Source organism: Mauremys mutica, chromosome 1, assembly GCF_020497125.1.
Source record: "Mauremys mutica isolate MM-2020 ecotype Southern chromosome 1, ASM2049712v1, whole genome shotgun sequence".
Taxonomy (NCBI): Eukaryota; Metazoa; Chordata; order Testudines; family Geoemydidae; genus Mauremys; species Mauremys mutica.
The window spans coordinates 237114368-237138007 of NC_059072.1; positions in this window are offsets into that span (position 1 = coordinate 237114368).

Consider the following 23640-nt stretch of genomic DNA (forward strand, 5'->3'; position numbering starts at 1 on the left):
ATAGGCACCCCTGACTGACTTTCATACCATTCATTATTTCATATACCTTTCTGTCATCATCTTATTTATCTCCTCTATAAAAGAAAGAGTCATAATCTTTTTAGTCTTTCATCTCTCCCTGGGTCTAATAACTTTTTATCCTACTCTAGACCTTTTCTAGAGCTGCAAGAAGATTCAGCATTGGCCCTCCTTCTGAACACTGGCATAGGGGGCATGTCGATAGTGTGGTTGGAAGATTGAAGCATAGCAGAACTTCCGGCTCTCAGACACAAATACAAAAGAACAAATGCACTTAAAACCACCTTTTCTGCCTCATCTTCCTACAACAATGTAGCAACAAAGAATTGGACCCCAAAATTGTAATCAACATGCTAATAATAGCAGAGCAGTACTCTGACAACATAATTTCCCTTGTCCTGACCAAACAAATCTTTCATAACTTACATATCCTTAATCCAGGTCCTTATTTCAGTAGGTTCATACCAACTTCTGCTTCGTTTCATACATGCTCATATTAGGTCTTTCCAGGGCCTGATCCCAGGCTAATGGAGTTCTTCCCAATTACTTCAATGGTTGCTGGATCAGGCTCCAGGTCCAAAGTGTTTTGTTAGGCTGTACACCCTTTCCACTAAGAAAACCAAAATTAAAAATGAAAATGATAAAAGGAATTTTAGAACTCAGTCCAATGGCTGTGCTTATATTCTACTTCTTGTTGTAATGGTTGCCCACAGTTAAAAAATCACAAGGGTGACTCATTACAACATGTTTTGGGTGTCATCACTAAAAGTGTCATGCAAATCTCACATCCAGACTTCTTGAATGATGCAGAGATTACTCCAATTGCCTATAAAATGGCATCCATGAACATCAATGAAATTCTCTTATCCAGGACCCAATGTACCTTGGAATTAGATGGAAAAATCCAAGATAAAAACACCTGATCCTCAATTGGTGTAATTGAATGTACCTCTGTAGTCAGTGGGACAGATTCACCATTGTCCTGCATGTGTGTAGACATTAACATGAGTGCAAAGTGGGTGTAAAACTATCATTCCGATTTTATTGAATTTTTTGTTCATGAAAGAGTAAATAGGGATGCCTGATTCATCTTCTCTATACCATTCTTTAGTTGTTTATAACTCTTTTGTGCCTCTTCTTTTTCACCTTCTCTCAAACCTAACCTAAGCAACAGATTTAGGTGCATAATCCAAGACACCCACTCTTTGGAACCATTCCACCATCCAAGAGGCTGAAGTCCAGAAAAACCTTTAACTCTGAAAATCCATTACCTCCAAAATACAAGTCGAAGGCTACAGAGTAACAAAATAGCAAGAAATGCTAGAAGTTCGCCGTAATCCACCTAGAGACAGAAGATCTCCTCATCGGCTGGATCTTTAGTTAGGGCGAACCCACGGTTATGGGGCAAAATAATCGCCAGGGTTTAGCCGGGAATGGAGGCAGTCTACCCTCCTTCTCTAGTTTACTGTGTGTTTTATTTAGGGGATGTTCTTATTGGGGGGGAGGAATATGTTGTGTATTTGGTTGTCATGAGTTTTGTTACTATGGCAACTGAGTTAGACTATTAAGGGATAGCTCAGCCGGTTTCAACCGGCTGAGTGAGCTCTCTGTTTCTGTAAATAAAATGGAGGTTTTGGTTAGCTGTCTGCTCTCTGGCCTCAAGTGATTGCTTCCTACACCGGCTGCCCCTAGGACATAACAAGCAGAAATATGAAATCGAGCGAGGCATAGAGCAACATGGAGTGCTGAGGAGGTGACACTGCATCCATATTTATGCAGATTGAGTAGCCCTGGCATTCTGTGTGACTGGTGAAGAGGAGCTCCGGCTTCAATTCTGTACCCTACTTCTAGATTGGCAGATTCATTTCAACTTCCCAACAATTCTGTATTCCCCTGAATTGCATACATGGATTCTATGCAGGTGGAGTGGGTTTCAGCCTTTTGAAAGTGTTTTTCAGTCTCACTGTATTGGCTTGAGGCACACTCTCACTGTACACCTTCAAATACTGTGAAATATATTGAATCTGGATTATATCTGTCCAGTGCCAAACTATTTTGATGGAAGTAAAATCCTTCAGAGTGTGTCCCAAATCTATATAATGTTCTTGCATCCTAATATTTATATTAGAAGCTTTATACTATCAGATGTATGGGAAGAATACATGCATTGAGTTATCTCTCTGGAGGCTTCACAGCTGAGGATTTCCAAAAGTCATAGTTATTTCTTCCAATTTCAGTTGTATTTTATGTTCACAAAAGCGTATCCCTGTATCTGATTTTTTTTTGGCTGGGTAGCATTTGTACAACTTATGTACTACATTATACTGAGTAGTGTATATTGTTTCTGATACTGAGAGCTGTAAAACAAAGAGGAATTTCACAAACTTTCACAGTGTTTACAGTACCATGTACCCTGCAGTTAAATCAAAGACTCAACAACTTATTTAGGTATGTGCCTACATTTAAAAATGCAATGGGATTACTTGCATACTTAAAGTTCAGTAACTTGCTAAATTGATACCTAATCAGTAGGGGGGAAATATTTCTTTGCATGCCAATATCCAAATTATCTTTTTTCCCTTTTTTTTGTCAAAAAATCTCAATGAAAGACAGAATTATTTTTCAATGAAAATCATTACAGAAAAAGAACCAATTTTGCAACCAGCTCTACTTAAAACATATAATTAGGAATTACTGCTATGAGGTATGGTTTTACTATACTGTCTTCATGTCCCATGTTACAGTTTTCTTCTCATTCCTTGTCATTGTGTTTGTCTGCAGTGCCATTGTGCCTTTTACAAGAACATAAGAGCTGCCATACTGGGTCAGACCATAGTCCATCTTGCCCAGTATCTTAGCTCTGACAGTGGCCTGTACCAGATCATCAGGGAGAGTGTACAGGACAGGGTAATTATGGAATGCTGCCCCTCTGTCTTCCATTCCCCACTTCAGACAGTCAAAGGGTTAGGATCACCCCAAGCATTATCTTTGCTAGTAATCATTGATGGACCTATCTTCTGTGAACTTACCCAATTCTTTTTTGAACACAGTTATGCTTTTATCCTTCACAACATCCCATGGTAATGAGTTCCACAGGTTAGGTATGCAGTTTGTGAAAAAATACTTCCTCTTTTTTGTACTATACCTGACGGCTACCAATTTAATTGGGTGTCTCTAATCATCTGCTTTACTTCCAAGGGATGAAGATCAGGCCCTATTCTCCTCAATTGGGTACCTCCACTAGTGTAAGATATATCTGAAGAGATATTTGCCATACTGCCGGTAGCTATTAAGTCCACTTCATGTTAAATATTGTTTCTATTTTATTTTTTTCGCAATTTTTACAAAATATAAGTATGTCAGCTACAAACCACCAATCACTACTGTTGGTTCAGAGAATTTTCTTGAAAAGGGCAAAACTTGAATTATCCATCTGGTTTCTTATATGTCCCTCCAGTCAAGGTCTGTGCACTTTCTGTGTCTCTATTCACAACATTTCCTTAATAAGCTTCACTTTGTAGGACACCTCTATTTGCTTCATCAAAGTAACATGGTTTTACTAGTGTCTGAAAGAAACCAGGAAAAGTTACTCTAAGAACTAAAGCAGCCTGATCTTATTTAGTTTAGTTTCCCATAATCATCTGTAGTCAGCAAGACCTCAGTTTTCTGAGGAAAGGGCAGTTATGAGTAACAGTTTGTCAGTATTAAAGGTTTTACATTGCTTACTGTTTACTAGAAGGAACATTGAGCTGAGACTCTCTGCCAGCGTGTGATTCAATTGTACACAGGATCTCAGATGATTTATTGGCTGATATTCTCTAGTGACAGATGGGTCATGTAAATTTGTGTCTCTATTATGCTTTTCTGGGTAAGGATTTATCTAACACAAGCCTTTTCTGCAGCCTGAAGCTTTAGAGACTGACTATATTTTTTTCTGTGGCTGTATTAAATTTTCACTGATACAAGTTCTTTTAAATTTAGGAGAATTGCCCCATAATACAAATTTAACTAGATGCAGTGGTACATGAAGTTTGTAATTTATGTTCTTGGTATCCATGCAGTCATTAAAGTGTGGAGCTTTAAATCATCTTGATTATATCTGTAGCCTCTTGCAAAAAAAAATGAAGGCAAAGTTAAAAATGACTATTGTGTGATACTAAAATTAAGATGTTAACTTGCAGTTGCAGCAAGTGGAACTTGTTAATGTTTTTCACTCAGTGACTGATAGAGCACAATGCTATCTTGGCTAAAATATGCTCATTGCTTCAGGGAGAAGTAGAAGTGAGAAAAATGGATACTTGGGAGTAAGCAAGGAGGGTGGGAGGGAAGGGGACTTAGCCACTCAACAGCACCTAACTTTTAGGCACTCTGCTGCCTACTGGAATTCACAATCCTGAGTTAGGCCCCCAGGCTCCCTGTACAATGCATGGGCAGTGTTAAGTGCATGAAAAAGGGATTCATAAAAACCAGCACACTGAGCATGGAGCTACCTATACTACCCAGTAGGAAATGCCAAAGAAATGGTTGGGGTCTAAGCCCCATACTTCAAAGAGAATTAAGAGTCTAAATTCAGGCTGGAGGGAGGTGCTTATCTCTACTCATGATTCATGGCTGTGAACTGTATTCTGGAGATAAGCACCTAAATTTCTCAAGGAAAAACAGAGGATGAGGGGCCTCCCCATAATCTTTAGCCTAGGGTTTAGAACACTCACTCAGGATTCAGGGGACTCTAGTCCAATTCCTTCCTCTATGTGATGTGGGCTCCCAGCTCCCAGGAGTGTGCCTTAGCTACTTGGCTATGGCTATTCAAGCATAGGGTTTTCTCAATCTCTCCTGTTAAAACTGTTCCACTGTGTATAAATAACTTAATACTCATAGGGACAGCTAGTGAGATTAATTCTATAGCCCATTAATTAGGGCACTCAGCCAGGAGATAGGAGACTTAGATTCCAGTTCCCTTTGTCCAATGAATATACAACAGGAGAGCTGAGAAAAAATTTCCCCTCACCCAGTGGTTATGGAGCTCACCTTGGTGCTAGGGAGAAAGACATTCAACTCTTTGATCCACATCAGGCAGAGGGAGAGAAATTGAACTCAGATTTCCCATGTACTCTAGCCACAGGGCTAAAAGGTTTTAAGGAGGGTTCCACCTCCTGACAGATGAGACAGGAAAGGGAATGGCTCTTTTGTGAATCCTACTAGGGAATAGATATGAGTTAAGCACTTAACTGCTGGGTGGTGTTAGGACTGAGGCAGCTGAATGTATGACCAGCTGCCAAACTTAGACACCTCAGGGACTTTAATATCAGAAACTTAGGTAACCAGTGGACTTTTTAGACACCTATAGAGTTAGCCAAGAGGTAAGTGGGGAGGGGAGGGGAAGGGTTGAATGCCAGTGGCTCCTAAATGTTAGATTTAGGTGCCTAAAGTGGCAGTTAGGTACCTGAGTCCCCTTTGTGACTCTCACCCTGGAGTCTTCAAAGTAAAAGCTGGGCAAAACTTTTCTAATACAGTCTGTGCAAATGAAACATATTTTGATGCTGGTAATAAAACATAGTGAAGAGCTGACCAATGTTAAAAATGTCATGTGTATTCTCAGGAGGAAAAAAAATAGAGGCAAAAAAGTTTGCCTTGTTTTGTTCTGTTGTATGGACTTAAATGGCATATATGTGCTACATGTGGTAATATAATCCAGTCATAGCTTAACATTAAACAGTGTTAAACAAGGTTCAGGATTTGGTACAAAGAGACTTAGCCTGTTTAAAGCCATGGGAACCTTTTATTAAAAGTACAGAGCAGAAGGAAAAACAGTTAAAAGCATTTGAAATGTAAAATATTAAATAAGATTTTAATTTTAACAACAGCACTTGTTCCCTCTCCCTTAAACTGGATAGGGTTTTAAAAAGGAAAAAGGTGCTGGTATCAAAGATGGTAATTGTCATTTTTGGGGACAAGAGACGATGGAGCTGTTGATGCTGTTGTTTCATCTCAGGTGTTGTTTGGGATTCAGCTGGAGCTGATAGGAGTGGTGATGTCGTCTGGATTCCTCTGTCTGGCTCGATTTGTCCAGGACATTTTATTTCTTGGCTCCCTCCCATTCTTGCCCTCAACATGGCCAGTTGCATGAGCCCATGCAAAATTTAAACACTCAGTAAGGTATGTGGTAATAATTCTTAAAAACTAAATAACTCCCTCTATCCTTGTGAAACTAAACAGACACAAGTGCTGCCAAAGTCAACCGAATGAATCAAATTTAGATTTTTTGGGGGAGGAGGGAACCCATTTTTGACTTATGGGAAACCAAACAAACTCTAGGATAATGTCAATGAAATCAGAATACCTCATTTTCTGAATGTTTATATCTCCCAATTGCATTTCTATTTTGTCATAAGCCGTCCTAGAACACTTCTCTTTGAAAATAAAAGATTCAGAAACATTTTCGGAAGGATTGATTTAACTTTGTTGGCATTGGATTGTATTACATAACTATAATGAAAAACTTGTTTCAAACTTTAATTAATGAGAGAATATTACCTGTACACAATATTGCTTAATGCGAATGTTAGCTTTATGGCTGACATAATTAATTTCCAAGTATTGATTAATTAAAGTTATTCTTCATATCTATGTCTATTTTCATATAGTGTAGTGCTAAAATCACTGAATGTAAAGTAGTTGGGATGGTTTTTGTCTTTATTAAATATTTGATTTTCTATTGGATTTTATAAAATTATGCTTTTGAGAAATTGGCTTTTGTTTTAGATTTTGATATAGTAAAAGGAAAGCAAGTATGAGACAAAAAACTCAAGCAGAGAACCATCTAAATTAGTACTTACTTCTTTAAAATTATGTCAGTTTGTAAAAATGAACAAGCAAAGCCATCAAAAGCAGTAGAATTAACCAAAAGAGAGTTGGAGAATATAAATGAAACTTTCAGAGTGAAAGTGATCTGATGTCTATCCACTGTTAGGAGAAATTATTTTGCAACTTGTTAGCACACTTGAAATTTTCAATCAATGTAATGATTTATTAGGTTTGTACCAAAGGTATTTGTAGAACCCAATCAAAATCAGATTGGTTTCTAGCATAATATGTGTACAATTAGCCCAGTTCTGTGTACTTTTGCATATCTAGGTATCTAAGGCCCAATTTTGACTCCACGGCAATTCACAAACTCCTACTGAACCTGGTAGGAACCTGAACACACTTGTCAACTATGTTTTCAGGGTGAAAGTTTCCTAGGCACCTATGTTTCTGCCTTTGAGCATGTGTAGTGCTGCTTCTATATAGGCATCCAGATGCCTATCACCTGCCTAAGCCCCAGAGCAATTTACTCTCATTCTCACTCTCTCTCTCTCTGGCCTAATTACTATTTAGAAATTTATACACAGTGGAATGGTCATTGGGCAGGGGGAGAGAGAGAAAGAGACCATGTAATCTGGTGGTGTGAGCATCCACCTGCAACGTGGGAGACCCAGGGTCCAGTCTCCTTGCTCCAATCACTGTTTCTGCAGTGGAACAGCTTCAACAGGACAAAACTCTGCATCGGAATATCCATAGCTCAGTGCTTAGAGCCTGCTCATGAGAGGTAGGAGACTGCCTTTGGTAGCGAGGATGTAACTGAATTGGGCCTCCCACATACCAGGCAAGTGCTCTAATCACTGAGCTGAAATATTAAAGGCAGGCACCATCACCTCCTCTGACCATTTAGTGTGGAAGACAGCCTAACTGGTTCCTTCATGTGGCACCTTAGGCAAGTGACTCCAGTGGCGAGTTCCTGTTCATGCATTGCTAAGCAGAGAGAGCTGCCTCTCTGCAGCCCAGAGTTAGGCACCTATCTCTGATAAAGGGGAAGGACTTAGCATGCATCTCTGTCATCAGCATCTCCCATTGGCTAGCTCCCATGGGCAGCCACGCACCTAGAGCTCTGGTCTTGTTAGTCACATTCTAAGGTGCCTACATCTCACCATTAATTATGTACAGAGATTAGGCACCTAACTCAGGTTTTGTGGTTTGATAACATTTCTGTGATTTTCTGGGCACCTAAAAGGTAGATGCTGTGATGCTCAGCATTGCAACACCTAAAGTATGTCTACACTTAGAACTGGAATATTTGCACTAGCTCTCATCAAGCTAGCATGCTAAAAGTAGTAGTAAATCTTCAGTAGCATGGGCAGCGGCATGGGCTAGCTGTCCCAAATACAAACCTGCGTGGACCCAAGGGGTACGTACCTGGGGCAGCTAGCCTGTGTCAACACTCCCCACTTCCTGTGCTACCATGGCTACACTATTTTTAGTGTGGTAGCCTGATGAGAGCTAGCACAAGTATGTCTACATTAGTGGGAATCATGACCCTAGCTCCAAGTGTAGACATCCCTTTATGGATCCCGCCCCTAGTGACCAGGTGACGAGGAGGAAATTGGCATTCCTTTCCCACCTTGTCGAAATTACTAAGCAATAATAATATAGTCTGGGGTTATATTATCTTTTCTAGAGAGCACTGTCTAGACAGGGATCACCCTGTAAGAGGGGCGGGTGTGACACTGTATGGGTATGGGAGACACTTTATGATATTTTTGATACCAATATTATAAAATTGCAAGGAATCTGACAAGATATGCCATGTTAGGTATATCTGAAAATGTTATGATTTTCCAAGTATGATGATCTGGTTTATATATTTGTATCACCTTTGTATTGTGAACTATAGATATGCATGATATATCTGTATAGCCAAACTTGTGCTGTGTTTCTGGGTGACACTGACACCCCCAGACAGATTGGCATCAGCACTGCCTAACCTGTTCAATGGCCCATCAAGGAGCATCAGCTATAAAATTAACATTGAAAGAAGGCAGGAATTACACCTTATGAGTCAGCAAGACATGTAGGGGCATGCCTGTGGATAGAGAACTCTAAGGCTTTTCCATGCCATGTGCTGTGAAGCTTGCCTCTGGGAAAAAGGAAGTACTGAATGACCCATCCAAGATGTGGATGTAATCCAGAGGGACTTTCAAGCCAGCAAACTCACCAATACTGCTAAGAATCTGAAGTCTCTGTATGTATCTGAGTGCTTTATCATTTAATAACTATCTTCTTGTTCTTTCTTTTTTTTTCCTTATAATAAACCTTTAGTTTTAGACACTAAAGGATTTGCTGGCAGTGTGATGTTTTGGGTAAGATCCAAACTAATATTGACCTGGTAACATGACTGACCCTTTGGGGTCAGAAGAACATTTTGTATATGTGAGCAGAGTTTTTAAATAACTTCTCATTATATTGGACATAGGTGCAGATTAGAGCCAGAGAACTGGAATGCAATAAAGGGGGCTGTTGATTTTTTTTTAAGCTTCTTGATAACAGTTTGTGAATGGCTATAAGTTTAACTTCAGTGTTAACCACCAGTCTGGGGAGTGTCTGTGCTCCCTTTTGCAGCCTGCCCTGACCTTGGCATTTTCAGCATGGGCTGCCTCAGGCACCCTGGGTCACAGAGGGTTCCTGGGATCCGGGAATAGGAATTCACAGGGCCTACAGCTGATGTCGAGACACAGGGCCTTTTGCACAAGTGAGTTCAGTAAAACTACTCAGATACTTAAAGTTGAGCACATCCCTAAGTGACTCACTGAACTGGCTAAAGAACACCTAGACTATTAATTCCTTTTAAACAGTTCAGTTACTCAGGGTAACTCATTCCCTTCAATATCATATTATGATGGCATGGCTAGATTTTTCCACTTTCCATTGATGCAGTTAAATGAAGTGCCTAAATTTTCAGAAGTGTCTATCACACAAGAATGCCTATTGTTGAGATACATTTCAAAAACAATTTCAGGGTAATGTCTAGCACTGTTGCAACCATAGATACACAGATATAAACTAAATCTTAAATACTTTACATTACTTAAGAAGCCGAGCTTCATAAAAACATTCCACTTTCTGATGAAGATTCTGGCAAAAAGTGCTGATACATACTGTACTGTAGATAATTTTGTTTAGAGTGGTTCTAAATGAGATAATAAAGCTAAGCAAGTGTTCATTTTACATTGATTGTTTTCATTCTTTATAACTGAAAATTAGTTAGCTAGCTCATTACTGAGTCATTCTTTCAGTTTCTTTTGCTAAACTTTTTATTGGAGAAAAATAAATAAAAATGAAATTAACAGAAAAAAAGTGTTGGTAAATATACAGAGATTTAATAAATATGTGAAACAAAAGGCTAAAAAGCTATTTCACATGTAACTAAGATGATAATAACTGGTACTTACACTCAATTTAGGTTCCAGTTTTGCAATCAGTTATCAAACTGATATTGAAGTGCTCCATGTGAATAAGGATTGAGGAGACCATAGTATTTAATCAGTATGTAGACCATGTCACTTTAAAAAGTCAATCCTCAGAAGAGTCTTCAAATGTGCATTTTTTTGGCATCATGTGTTGTTTTATTTGTGGATATAGATGTAAACTGTGGGCAGAATCTACATCAAATTAATTATTCAGTCAGAGAAAGAATAAAACGGAACCGACTTTACTTGTGACAAAATAATTGCATCACAGCTGACATTAAACATTTCTTCAGAAGTTACCTGCTAATGCTAAACAAATTTTAGAATACTATTTGGTAACTTCCAAAAATATTGCTGGAGGTAAATAATACACATGCATTCATTTTGGGAGGTAAGAAACTGAAACACTGACCTGGTACTCCTTATTCAGAAAAAAAACAAACAAAAAACTATTAACTACTTTAGGCGTGAGAACAGAAAAGTTAAATGATTTACATGGGGATGCATACTGACAAAGCCAAGGGCGGAATTTCAATTTCTAATCCTGAATTTATCATTCTCAGTCCTATGCACAGTCCTGACAAACTGCCTTTTAAAAAGACTCTTAACAGCATAAACTGCCATGAATTTGAAATAAAGTTACCTAATTTTACTCATATCTAAATAAAAACCAAGAAAGAAAGATTTTTTAAATGTGATAATTGCTGAAATTCACTTATCAGCCTGACTCTACCAATTCATATTAAAGACGAGTTGCACTAGTTGTAATCTCTTTTATTTCAATAGAACTATCTTTATAATTAGTTCTACTCATCTTGAGTAAGGATTGCAAATTCAGGCCCTTGATTTCTTTGAGACTCATTGAGAATGACTACAGACTTGTCCAGGAGATGCCACACTCACAGACATATTCCAGAGTGAGAAGGGCAAAGGTGGCTTTAATCTCTCCTGATTCTGGGCAGGTTGGGGGCTGGCTTCCAGTGAAATTTAGGTAGACCAGGGAGCTGCCCTGAATTACAGTAGCCTCTCTGCTACTGCTTATGTGCAGCTCTGGAGTTGCCAAGAATCTCTGTAGCATTATGAATTACAGCCTTATGCCCAGCACACCACCTACACTTACTACTGAGGTGGACCCTATGTAGGGTAGTTTATAGCTATCTTGAACAGTGCCTGTGCTAGGCGAATTCTCTTCTCATCAGCTCTTATGGCTGGTGTATGACAAAACAGTGGTGTACAGGGCTGTAGCAGGAGCAAAACATCTCCTCCAGTCTTTAAGCATGTAAAACTGCCATTGGCTGCAAAAGGACTTGGCCAGACGTCATGACCCAGATTCTGCTCTGTGTTTGAGCAGTTCTGCTCTGCTCAGGCAGCACAAAACTGCCCTAAAACCAGTTTGCTAGCCACTGAAAGTTCTCCCAAGTGTAGGATAATCTTTGGATGACAAAGAAATACTCACTGTTGGAGGTCCCAGGCCACTCTTTTACTAGTCACCATGTTCGGGGGGTGAGGTAGGGTGGGCAGGGGAAAAGGATATTTTTCTGATATTCTCTTATACCACAGAGATCCCTGGCTACAACATGGGGCCATGGTCATCAGCTGTAAATTAGCCAGCAGCTGTACTAATATATATTGGGGACAAGCCCGGCTTTCAGATGATCCCAAGATCAATATTTCTCCTTCCTGCCGATGTGCACTCATGGGTCCTCAGGTGCAGCACAGGAGCTGGAAGTGCATCTTGCCATGACAGAATGAATGAGCCCTGCAAGGAATCTTTTTTCTCAATAAACATGGGCCTTCCTTTGAGTCTGATGGCAAATACGCATGTGTATCAAGAACAGAATCTCCCTATGAAGGACAATGGTTATTTTGAGCTTCATTCTGCATTCTGTGCATTGAATGGGGTCAATAGACCTTTTGAGTGAGGGAAGAATGGATGGTTCAGCTCAGGAACACTACAATATGGAACTATTATCATTGTGCTTATATATAACTATACCAGCTCTGTGATTTAATGGATTTCATTCAGAGAAATGAACTTTTGAATTATGCTTTAATGCCTTTTGGTGGATTTTATTTATCTGTTTGTTTATTTCATCAAAGTAAATCTCTGGTTAAAATACAAAGCAAGCTTTTCTTTTTTACTGTACACTAAACAAAAGAAGCAGGCAAGCAGTTCATTAAATATTGATGAGACTGGTATTTCACTTTGCAGCTAGTGCCAAAGTGAAAAAGTACTTATTGCAGAAGCAACTTTCTCCTTCATCATAAGTTGTCACCTACATGGTTTATTTTTCTAATGACTTTGTTGATCATAAAGAAGATGTACAGAAAAGCTCAGAGCATTGCAGATTAGAGTATCATAATTAAATTAATTGGCATATACACATTTAAAAGACCAAATTATGTGTAGAAACATGCAATTCTTTAGATAATTTTTAAAACACACTCCTGATTTATTCACTAAAGTTAATGAACACGCTTTATCATTGAGTTATATATTTATAGACTTTTAAAATGTGTATCCTGTGAATGTTATTACAGAATTTTCAAAACAAATATTATGCAGCAAACAAAATTTAATCACCATGCACATTTATGATACTGTATAAATAATACAAATAATATACTACATTGTAGCAATTTATCAAATTAGCACCATTAGCAGCTATGAAACCATACTTTGGGCCTGATCCTGCAAAAACTTATGCACGTATTTACCCAGTTCTACTTCTGAAACTTTCAGTGATTAGGGAGAGTTAACAGGTCATTTAGAACGAATATTTGAGTTGTATTAAATCTGTTTTACACTGGTGGGAAAAGTCCTTAAGTGGCTATGTAGCAACAGTTTAAAATCCATGTTCAAACTTTTTGTTCTGCCATTCAAGGCACTACAAAATGCCATTCTACCCAGCACCGCTGGCCTTGCCTCCTAAAAGCATTACTTCTGCACTTGCCACTCCACAAATCTCTGACCCTGTTCTCCCAAAGCATTCCTCCTGCCTTCTCCACTCTACAGATCTCTAGCATTGTCCTAAAACATTTCCCCTGTCTTCTCTGTTCCACAGATGACATCAGCCTTGGTAAATCTTGTAAACTCTTGCCTCTGTGCCTTTTCTTGTATCACCCCTATGCATGGAGTCACCTTTCAAAATATGACTGACAAGCCAATACCCTCTCATTTAAAACTTACTTCTACTGCATCATACAAGGAGTAAGTTAATTATTTTTTTATACATAAACAGATGTATCAGTCTGATGATGTACACATTCAAAAACGGAGTCATCACATTACCAGTTTATTTTAACTCATCTCCTATCTCCCTCCTTCATCCTATTGTTGTGTCACTTCCTTTCATGTGATGTATAAAATTACAATATAAATTGTTTGGGGATAGAAGTTTAAAATTTTCAAAAGCACAATGACTTAGGAGCCTGAGTCCACTGACTGACTCCCACTGCCTAATTCACTTTTGGAAATGGGACTTAGGTTTAGAACAGGGTAAAAAATCTTTTTCCCAACCAACAAATATTTTTGAGATTTTGGAAATTGTTCCCATCCTGCATTGGGGCAAAACTTTTGAGGCCTTTTGGAGTTTTTCAATGAGAAATCAGAGTGATCCACCAAATAACCAGTAGCTCAGTGAACAGAGGTCACTTTAGACATGGTGTCAAATCCCACAGCTACCTGATTTAGAGAAGGGACTTAAACCCCAGTGTTTTACCTCCCGGTTGAGTGTCCTAACAACCAGGCAATAGAGTTAGCATCTGACTGAGTCTCTTAATTTCTACTGTTTAATCGGTTTCACTGTGTCTGTATAAATAGGAATTGGGTATGAAAAAGAGTGACTCTGTAACAGATGGGGAGATGTGGGGTTAAGTTGCTGCTCCAAATCAGACAGAGAAGAGATTTAAACGGAGGTCTCCTGCATTTTAGCCATTGAGTTAGCAGCTAATTTGAGGGAGATATTCCTTGGTCTTGACTAGTATCAGAGGGGTAGCCGTGTTAGTCTGGTTCTGTAGAAGCAGCAAAGAATCCTGTGGCACCTTATAGACTAACAGACGTTTTGCAGCATGAGCTTTCGTGGGTGAATACCCACTTCTTCAGATTTGCTTGGTCTTGACTGTAAATCTCATCCTGGATCTGAGAAACCGTCCCAATGAACATTCTGTTGCACCTGATATGTTCCTGGAAAAAAATTCACTCTCTGTGAAATGACATTTCATGACAAACAAAGAAAAGAAAAGAAAGGATTTCATCAAAAAATTCCTGACTAGCTCTCCTTAGGCTAAATCACTTAGGCACCTTTGAAAATTTTAACACTTGCCTTTTTATACTTTCTCTGTAAAAGTGTTTAGAACACACTTTTTGGCCCTGAAAAAAAAATTACTAAAGACAATTCACTAATAAGAATACTGACAAACACCTAACTAAAATAGTACTAAGGCCTGCACTATAATAATATAGAAGCACTAATCAAGTTTCTATTCTCTGATAACAGTTATAACTAACATGGGAAGCATAATTGCCTTTTCTTTGGAAGCTAATACATTTTCTAAGAAGGCCCCTGGAACTAAAAGGTTTATAATATATTTTAAAATAATTTCAGGTACAATTTTTCCCAAAAGAAAAATATTATTCCAGATTACAATATATAAACCTAATTTCCAGAAGGAGGGTTCTCAGAACTTTCTAAAGTCCCTTTAAGGTGTCCATAACAGACACCCAAAAAGTGAAGCACATGGGGTTAATTTTAATCTGATTATTAAAGGTACATCTTCCCTGAGCTCCCCTCTTGCTCTGAGGGAGAGTAATTCGGTGACACGCTGTTATGAGGACATAGCATATAAACCCAGCCCTGCAAATTCATGTCTCGGCCCATTCCCCATGCATGCTCATGGTGGAGAGAACTGGGTGTACATCCCTTGAATGAGGCACTGTTTTGCAGAGGTGGCTTTACTTCCCTGCATGGCCGAGGAGAAAAAGTGTACAATCTAGATCTTAATTTTTAAATAGCTCACTACACAATGTGGCAGATTCACCTCTAGTTTACACAGCTTCTGCCAGTGTAGGGGCCCAAAGGAGCAGGGCCAGATTAACACAGGGTTTTTAGGGGCTGCAGCCTAGGGCCCTGGGCTAAGTGGGGCCCCGGCGCAGCAGGGCTCAGGCTGCCTATCTGCATACTGTGGCCTCACACTGCTCCCAGAAGCGTCTGACTGCTGGCACATCTCTGCGGCCCCTGACCCGGGGGGCGGGGGGGGGGAGGAAACAGCTCCGTGTGCTGCCCCTGCCCCCAGCACTGTCCCCGCAGCTCCCATTGGCCAGGAATCAGCAAATGGGAGCTGTGGGGATGGTGCTTGTGGGCGCGGGCAGCACACAGAGACATGCTGTCTCCCTCACCTGAGGGGCACGCAGAGACATGGCAGCAGCCAGACGCTTCTGGGAGCAACATGGGGCCATGGCATACAGGCAGGCAGCCTGCCTGAGCCGTGCTGCGCCACCTGTGGTAAGTGCCTGTGGTAAGCATCTCCCGGCTGGAGCCTGCACCTCACACTCCAACCCCCTGCCCAGTCAGAATCCCCTCCTGTACCCAAACTCCCTCCCAGAAAGAAACTAATGTAACAGCTGTTCTAAGGTAAAAAGTAGGCTATTTTGAATTAACTTAACTATATTCTACCTGTTTTAAGACTGAAATGTAACCACAGAATGGCTTTATGTTAATTAAAAGGCAAGCTTAGTGTAGCATTAATAGCCTTAATGCCATAGTTGTGATCATTTTGTTTTAAATTAGGAAAAAGAGTTGTATACAGGCGCCCCAGAAAATCTGATCGCCCCGGACCCACAGGAGAGTTAATCTGGCCCTGCAGAGGAGAAAAAGCAGCTGGCAGGGAAAGATACAGTAGTGTAAACTTACAACAATGTCCACTTTCCAAGGCAGGATTCAGTGGGAACTGGCTGGGAGTGAGGACAAGAAGGTGACGCATTTTTTCAGTACACCCACTTTTGGGGTAGCACTGGCTAATTACACGTCCTTACTGGAAATGGTATTATGGGTGCCTTACTTTAACACATCCTGGTGGAATTTCCATGGCTTGGGACCATCAATGAGGTCCTTAACTTAATATAACCCCAAGTCTAGCAATCATATCAGAGTCACTTATATGGAAGCAGGGTCCATTATCATTTGGGACTTGTTAAATAATAACTACAGGGTATATTATTTTCACTGTTATTCTTCTGAGTGCTCTGGGAATTGAGAAACTTATATCCACCCTTAAAATCATTATTTAAGAGTAACATTTTACATTGTTGATAGCAGCAAATTGTTGTTATTGCAACCCATCTTATACGATTTTGTGATCTTTCTATAAGACTTGGTCGAGCACCAGTGAAGCGTGTTCACTTTAATAATGTCATGAATATTTGAATGACTCTCCTTGATATCTAGTGTTAATATATAGACAAGCAGAATCAAGGATATTAGAATACAAAAAATCAAATCACCATCCACATAGGAATTCTGAAAATGTAGGAATAGGAGAAACTGCTATAGATTTCTATTTAAATGTTCTGAATATTTTTAATTATTCCCAGGTATACAGAAATACACTTGACGTATATGGCTGTTGATATGAAGGAGAATCTAGACAATATGTGCATAGTAATGAGTCAGCTGCATACATTGTTCAATTTAAATGGAATAACTTTATTACAAGCATCACTAACATTTTATTTTGTTCCTGTGTTCTTATATATTGAGCTGTATTCAGTTCTAATGAAGCAAATGGAACAATAATGCAAAGTGACACAAAAATAACCACAGAGAACATAATGTAATACTTCTAGGAAATGGCAAAAGTAATTATTCATCCGAGCTCGGACAAACTAAATTTATTTTGGCACCCACCCACTACCAGTAGCAGATGGTGATGAACACATCTTCAGTGTTCTCCACCCTCCAGCCACCATTGGCTGTTTGAGTCTATCAAGCATCAGAGTAGCCTATGGCACTATAGAAATAATTATTAATATTAATAATTACTAGCAAACATTTTAGTACTTCTGCCAACTTGAAGTGTTCAATTCCTGTAACAGGAAGTCCTGTTTTTTCTTCATTTCTTTACCTAGATATGCTTGTACTTTTATTACCTCTGACTCCTATTGCTAGCATGATGTCAATATGCTTTATTTAGGTCTTGCTTTTATTAGGTGAACACAGATATTTATTTTTAAATCATCTTAAAATTTCCCTGAAACCCTTAGGTTGATTCATTTGAACAGTCATCTGATGGATCATCTTCCATTCCATGCTTTTACTAGGCTTGGCTGGATTCCCATTTCATGAAAAGTTTTGAGGTTTTAAAATTTTTTTTTCCGTTCCGATGTGGAACAAAACCCAGTTCTTTTGAAATATGTTGCAAAAAATGAATAAGATATCACTTCATAATAGCCAATAATTAAATATTCATTGGATGAGAGTACATGAGAATGACTTCATAGCCCAGTAGTTAGGGCACTCAGCTGGGCTGTAGGAGACTCAGGTTTAAGACCCTAGTTTGAATCAGACTGGATCCTTCACATGGCAGGTGAGTGTTCTGACCATTGGAATAACTGGTTGTTCTGGGGTGGGTTTCTCTCTGGTTTTGATCTGAAATTCCATCCTGGATCTGAGACTCCTTCTCGACAAATTGGCATTTTCTGATGAAAAATGTTTTGTCAAAAGGGTCCTGGCCAGCTCTAGTTTGTATAGGACTTAGCACAGTTCTAATCTACTCTAGACAGGGTCTTATACTGCTCTCAACACCAAAGTATCTGAATGACTTTCTGTAGTGCAGTAGGTGAGGTGCATCTGTGCAGTATCAGCACTATGGGGCTCCCATCCTGGTTGTGGACTGCAGCAATACAAATAATAACTACAATTAGCTATCAATGGATACCAACGGGTGAAATCTCTTGAATGTCACACATTGAGTTCATGCACTGGTCAACGCAGAGCTGAGTACTTTTGGACACTTCTAGCCTTATGTATCCACTCTGCTTTCCCCAGCATAATCTAAGAGACAATGATCTGGCTGTCAGAGGAACATGGCATGTGAAGTTATTCCCTGCTCTGTGATTAACGCGCCCTCCCATCCCCGTTAGATTATTTATTTATTTATTTATTTCCTAAATCTAATTTATCCAGGCATGGCCATATTGGCAGCAACTTGTGAAACAGAAACTAAAATGCAAATAACATGCTTACAATTTCAAAGCTTCTGGCAAATTAGTTAGTGAAAAGTTTATAAAATTGAGTTCTCAGAAGCAGAGACTTGGGGAAGATTGATAATGCTAGTCAATCAGGAAGGCCCAGGAGAGAGCAGAGTCTCTCTGAGGTTTCAGCAGAACAACACTCTTAAAATACTAATTAAATCTTGGAGGCAAAGAACAAACTCTGGCCCTGTTTGCTTTACTAAACCACACTGAGGATCTATTCTTTAAGACATAGAGATTTCACAGGGGAAAAAAACCAACCCAACAACAACAACCAGGAAACATATAATCAAATACCATACTTTTGGGAATACTAAGGCAAGCCTCAGGATTTTCATTTGATTCTAAAAAATTAACTCTCAGCAGACTAAGCAAGGAAAAAAATGTCTTAGACAAAACAAGCACTCCTTGATTTTGGGTTAAAGAGTGGTGTATATGTGATTTTTATGCCAAGGATTCAGAGAGAACTCATGCCACAGTCTTGATCAGTAAGGAGTCAAGCAAAATGTGATGTTAATAGAAGGTTCACATGGGGTGCAGTTGTAACCCACACAATTCCTGGGTGTGGTGTTCTGTCCCATCTAGTGGCACCGAGACCACTTAGAGAACGAGATAAAATGAGTCTGCCTTAAAGCCTCAGCTAAGAGCTGGTTGGCTTTTAGCTCATGCAGTAGAAGCTCATGGACTAAGCTCCAAAGGTCCCCGGTGCGAGCCTGCCCGCCAACGAACAGGGTCTGTCGGCATTGCACAGTATCAGGCAATGCCAGTTGTAACTATGGTACCATAATTCTGTTTAAAACTAAGACAAAACACTAGTGTATTATTTGTCATACTGTGACAGAGCTATGTGCTGAGTCCAGTACCCTAACAATATGAACTTTGTAGTGATATTTCCCAACAGGATTCAGTTAAGCATTAGTCCTAAAATACTGGACAAAATTCACAAATAGTTCAGCTGTAATCCAGTTTTGATCAGTAGGCACTTAGCAGTTAATACCTCCCTTTTCTCCATCCTTGTCCTTGGAACATCAAAATGTCAGTTTGGAAAGGGCTAGGAGATTGCTAAGATCTAGAGAAAATAAATTTAGTTGAAAAAATATATAGAAAAACATCAGGAACACAGATGAAGCAGCATTCAATTTGCTCTCTGGTGGCGTGCCACTATAAACCTGATGATCCCAAAGTAAATATAGCAAAGAAGAAGAAACTATTATCAGCTAGCACTGAGATTTTCACCTTCACTGAAGTCAGTAGAGGTTTTACCTGAATAAAGATTGCAGGATTAGACACCTCTCAGCTTGGTTTATAGGACAGCTGATATTATAGAGAGTATGAACCCAAAAACTAAAGACAAAGGTAAATAAAAAAAACATGCAAACCTGGAGGATCTGTCAATGTTTTATAAAGCAGACATAATTCTCCCAGATCCCCCCTTCCATACAGTCTATCTACTCACTCCCACCAAACAGGCTTCTGCCTCATTTACATTTAGTTGTATTATTTTACTTCTGATAGAAAATCTCTTTGCCTAGGTCAGAAAGACAGCTGTTCAAAAAAGAACTAGATAAAGTCATGGAGGATAGGTCCATCAATGGCTATTAGCCAGGATGGGCAGGGATGGTGTCCCTAGCTTCTGTTTGCCAAAATCTGGGAATGGGCAACAGGGGATGGATCACTTGATGATTACCTGTTCTGTTCATTCCCTCTGGGGCACCTGGTATTGACCACTGTCAGAAGACAGGATACTAGGCTAGATGGACCTTTGGTCTGACCCAGTATGGCCGTTCTTATGTACTTATTCTACCATTCTTCCAGAGGAAGAGTAGCTAGTATTACTGTTTTTTTTCCTCCTCACAAATCACATATCTTTGAAGACCATAAGTATCCTGCACTCAACCATCCCAGCTCAGCAGCGAACCAGCTGAGCGGCGAACAGCAAAGAGGCTAATAGAGGGAGTTTGACTGGGAATTCGCCGGGGAGAGCCCACTGTATCTTTCAACTTGCAGGCAACTCTGAGTAGTTGCTGCAATAGTTGAGGAAGCTCTTAGAAAGAAGGTAATATGGATGGTGAGCGATCAGCTGTTGTGACCTGCACAGGATGTGACATGTTTGTCTTTCTTCCACAGGAAAGAAGTGACTTTGCCTGTACAAAGTGCAAGCTGGTCTCCATATTGGAAGAGAAGTTTCAAGGTCTGGAAAACAAGTATCAACCTTGCGTTGCATAAGAGAAAATGAAGATTTCCTGGACAGAAATCAGGATATGCTTCTACGGGCACAACATTCTGAAGAATCAGATCAGGTTGCACAGCAGGGACAGAAGGACGGTGAAGAAATTTGGCAGCATGTGACCTCCAGAAGAAGAAAGAGAAGTATCCATGTACCAGCAATGCACATACAGGTGAGCCACTGTTTTCATGTTCTCTCCACAGGGACTAATGTGGAGAGTGGACTAGATAATACATTTGAGGGAATGGAGTAGAAGGAGACTCCACCGATTGGACGGCATGAGATGCACTGTTCCAGGGATGGGGTTCCACGACCACCGCTCCCAAGAGGAGCAGGCGGGTGGTGGTGGTCAGGGACTCCCTCCTCACGGGGACTGAGTCATCTATCTGCTGCCCTGTCTGGGAAAACCGAGAAGTGTGCTGCTTGCCAGGAGCTAGGATTCACGATGTGATGGAGATACTTCACTCGGATTGCTATCCCTTCCTGCTTCTCCATGTGGGCACCAAAGATACTGACAAGAATGACCTTGTGCAGATCACTGCAGACTATGTGGATCTGGGAAGAAGGATAAAGGAGTTTGAGGTGCAAGTGGTGTTCTCGTCCATCCTCTCTGTGGAAGGAAAAGACCCAGGCAGAGACCGTTGAATCATGGACGTCAATGACTGGCTATGCAGGTGGTGTTGGAGAGAAGGCTTTGGATTCTTTGACCATGGGATGGTGTTCCAAGAAGAAGGAGTGCTAGGAAGAGACAGGCTCCACCTAACGAAGAGAGGGAAGAGCATCTCTGCAAGCAGGCTACCTACCATAGTGAGGAGGGTTTTAAACTAGGTTCACCGGAGGAAGGAGGCCAAAGCCCTGAGGTAAGTGGGGAAGTGGGATACCGGAAGGAAGCATGAGCAGGAGAGCACAAGAGGGGAGGACTCCTGCCTCATACTGAGAAAGCAGGACAATCAACAAGTTATCTTAAGTGCCTATACACAAATGCAAGAAGCCTGGGAAACAAGCAGGGAGAACTGGAAGTCCTGGCACAGTCAAGGAATTATTATGTGATTGGAATAACAAAGACCTGATGGGATAAGTCACATGACTGGAGTACTGTCATGGATGCATATAAACTATTCAGGAAGGACAGGCAGGGCAGAAAAGGTGGGGGAGTTGCATTGTATGTAAGAGAGCAGTATGACTGCTCAGAGCTCCGGTATGAAACTGCAGAAAAACCTGAGAGTCTCTGGATTAAGTTTAGAAGTGTGAGCAACAAGGGTGTATGTGGTGGGAGTCTGCTATAGACCACCAGACCAGGGGGATGAGGTGGACGAGGCTTTCTTCTGGAAATTAACAGAAATTACTAGATCACAGGTCCTAGTTCTAATGGGGGACTTCAATCACCCCAATATCTGCTGGGAGAGCAATACGGCAGTGGATAGACAATCCAGGAAGTTTTTGGGACAGTGTAGGGGACAATTTCCTGGTCCAAGTGCTGGAGGAACCAACTATGGGCAGAGCTCTTCTTGACCTGCTGCTCACAAACCGGGAAGAATTAGTAGGGGAAGCAAAAGTGGATGGGAACTTGGGAGGCAGTGACCATGAGATGGTCGAGTTCAGGTTCCTGACACAAGGAAGAAAGGAGAGCAGGAAAATACAGACCCTGGTCTTCAGAAAAGCAGACTTTGACTCCCTCAGGGAACTCATGGGCAGGATTCCCTGGGAAAATAACATGAGGGGGAAAGGAGTCCAGGAGAGCTGGCTGAATTTTAAAGAATCGTTATTGAGATTGCAGGAACAAACCATCCCAATGTGTATAAAGAATAGTAAATATGGCAGGCGACCAGCTTGGCTTAACAGCGAAATCCTTGCTGATCTTAAACACACAAAGAAGCTTACAAGAAATGCAAGACTGGACAAATGGCCAGGGAAGAATATAAAAATATTGCTCAGGCATGCAGGAGTGAAATCAGGAAGGCCAAATCACACTTGGAGTTGCAGCTAGCAAGAGATATTAAGAGTAACAAGAAGGGTTTCTTCAGCTATGTTAGCAACAAGAAGAAAGTCTAGGAAAGTGTGGGCCCCATACTGAATGAGGGAGACAACCTAGTGACAGAGGATGTGGAAAAAGCTAATGCACTCAATGCTTTTTTTGCCTCTGTCTTCACAGACAAGGTCAGCTCCCAGACAGCTGCACTCTGCAGCACGGTATGGGGAGGAGGTGACCAGCTCTCTGTGGAGAAAGAAGTAGTTTGGGGCTATTTAGGAAAACTAGACGAGCACAAGTCCATGGGGCCAGATGCTCTGCATCCAAGGGTGCTAAAGGAGTTAGCGGATGTGATTGCAGAGATTGGCCATGTTGTGGAAAAATTTACCATGCATTGTGTTTGGATTAGAAACTCACGGCAATCGGGGGCGGGGGGGAGGTCCCGGATGACTGGAAAAACCTAATGTAGTGCCCATCTTTAAAAAAGGGAAGAAGGAGGATTGGGGGAACTACAGACCAGTCAGCCTCACCTCAGTACCAGGAAAAATTATGGAGCAGGTCCTCAAGGAATCAATTCTGATGCACTTAGAGGAGAGGAAAGTGATCAAGAACAGTCAGCATGGATTCACCAAGGGCAAGTCATGCTAGATTAACCTAATTCCCTTCTATGATGAGATAACTGGCTCTGTGGATGAGGGTAAAGCAGTGGACATGTTATTCCTTGTCTTTAGCAAAGCTTTTGATACAGTCTCCCACACTATTCTTGCCAACAAGTTAAAGAAGTATAGGCTGGATGAATGGACTATAAGATAGAAAGCTGGCTAGATTGTCAGGGTCAACGTATAGTGATCAATGGCTTCATGTCTAGTTGGCAGACGGTATCAAGCAGAGT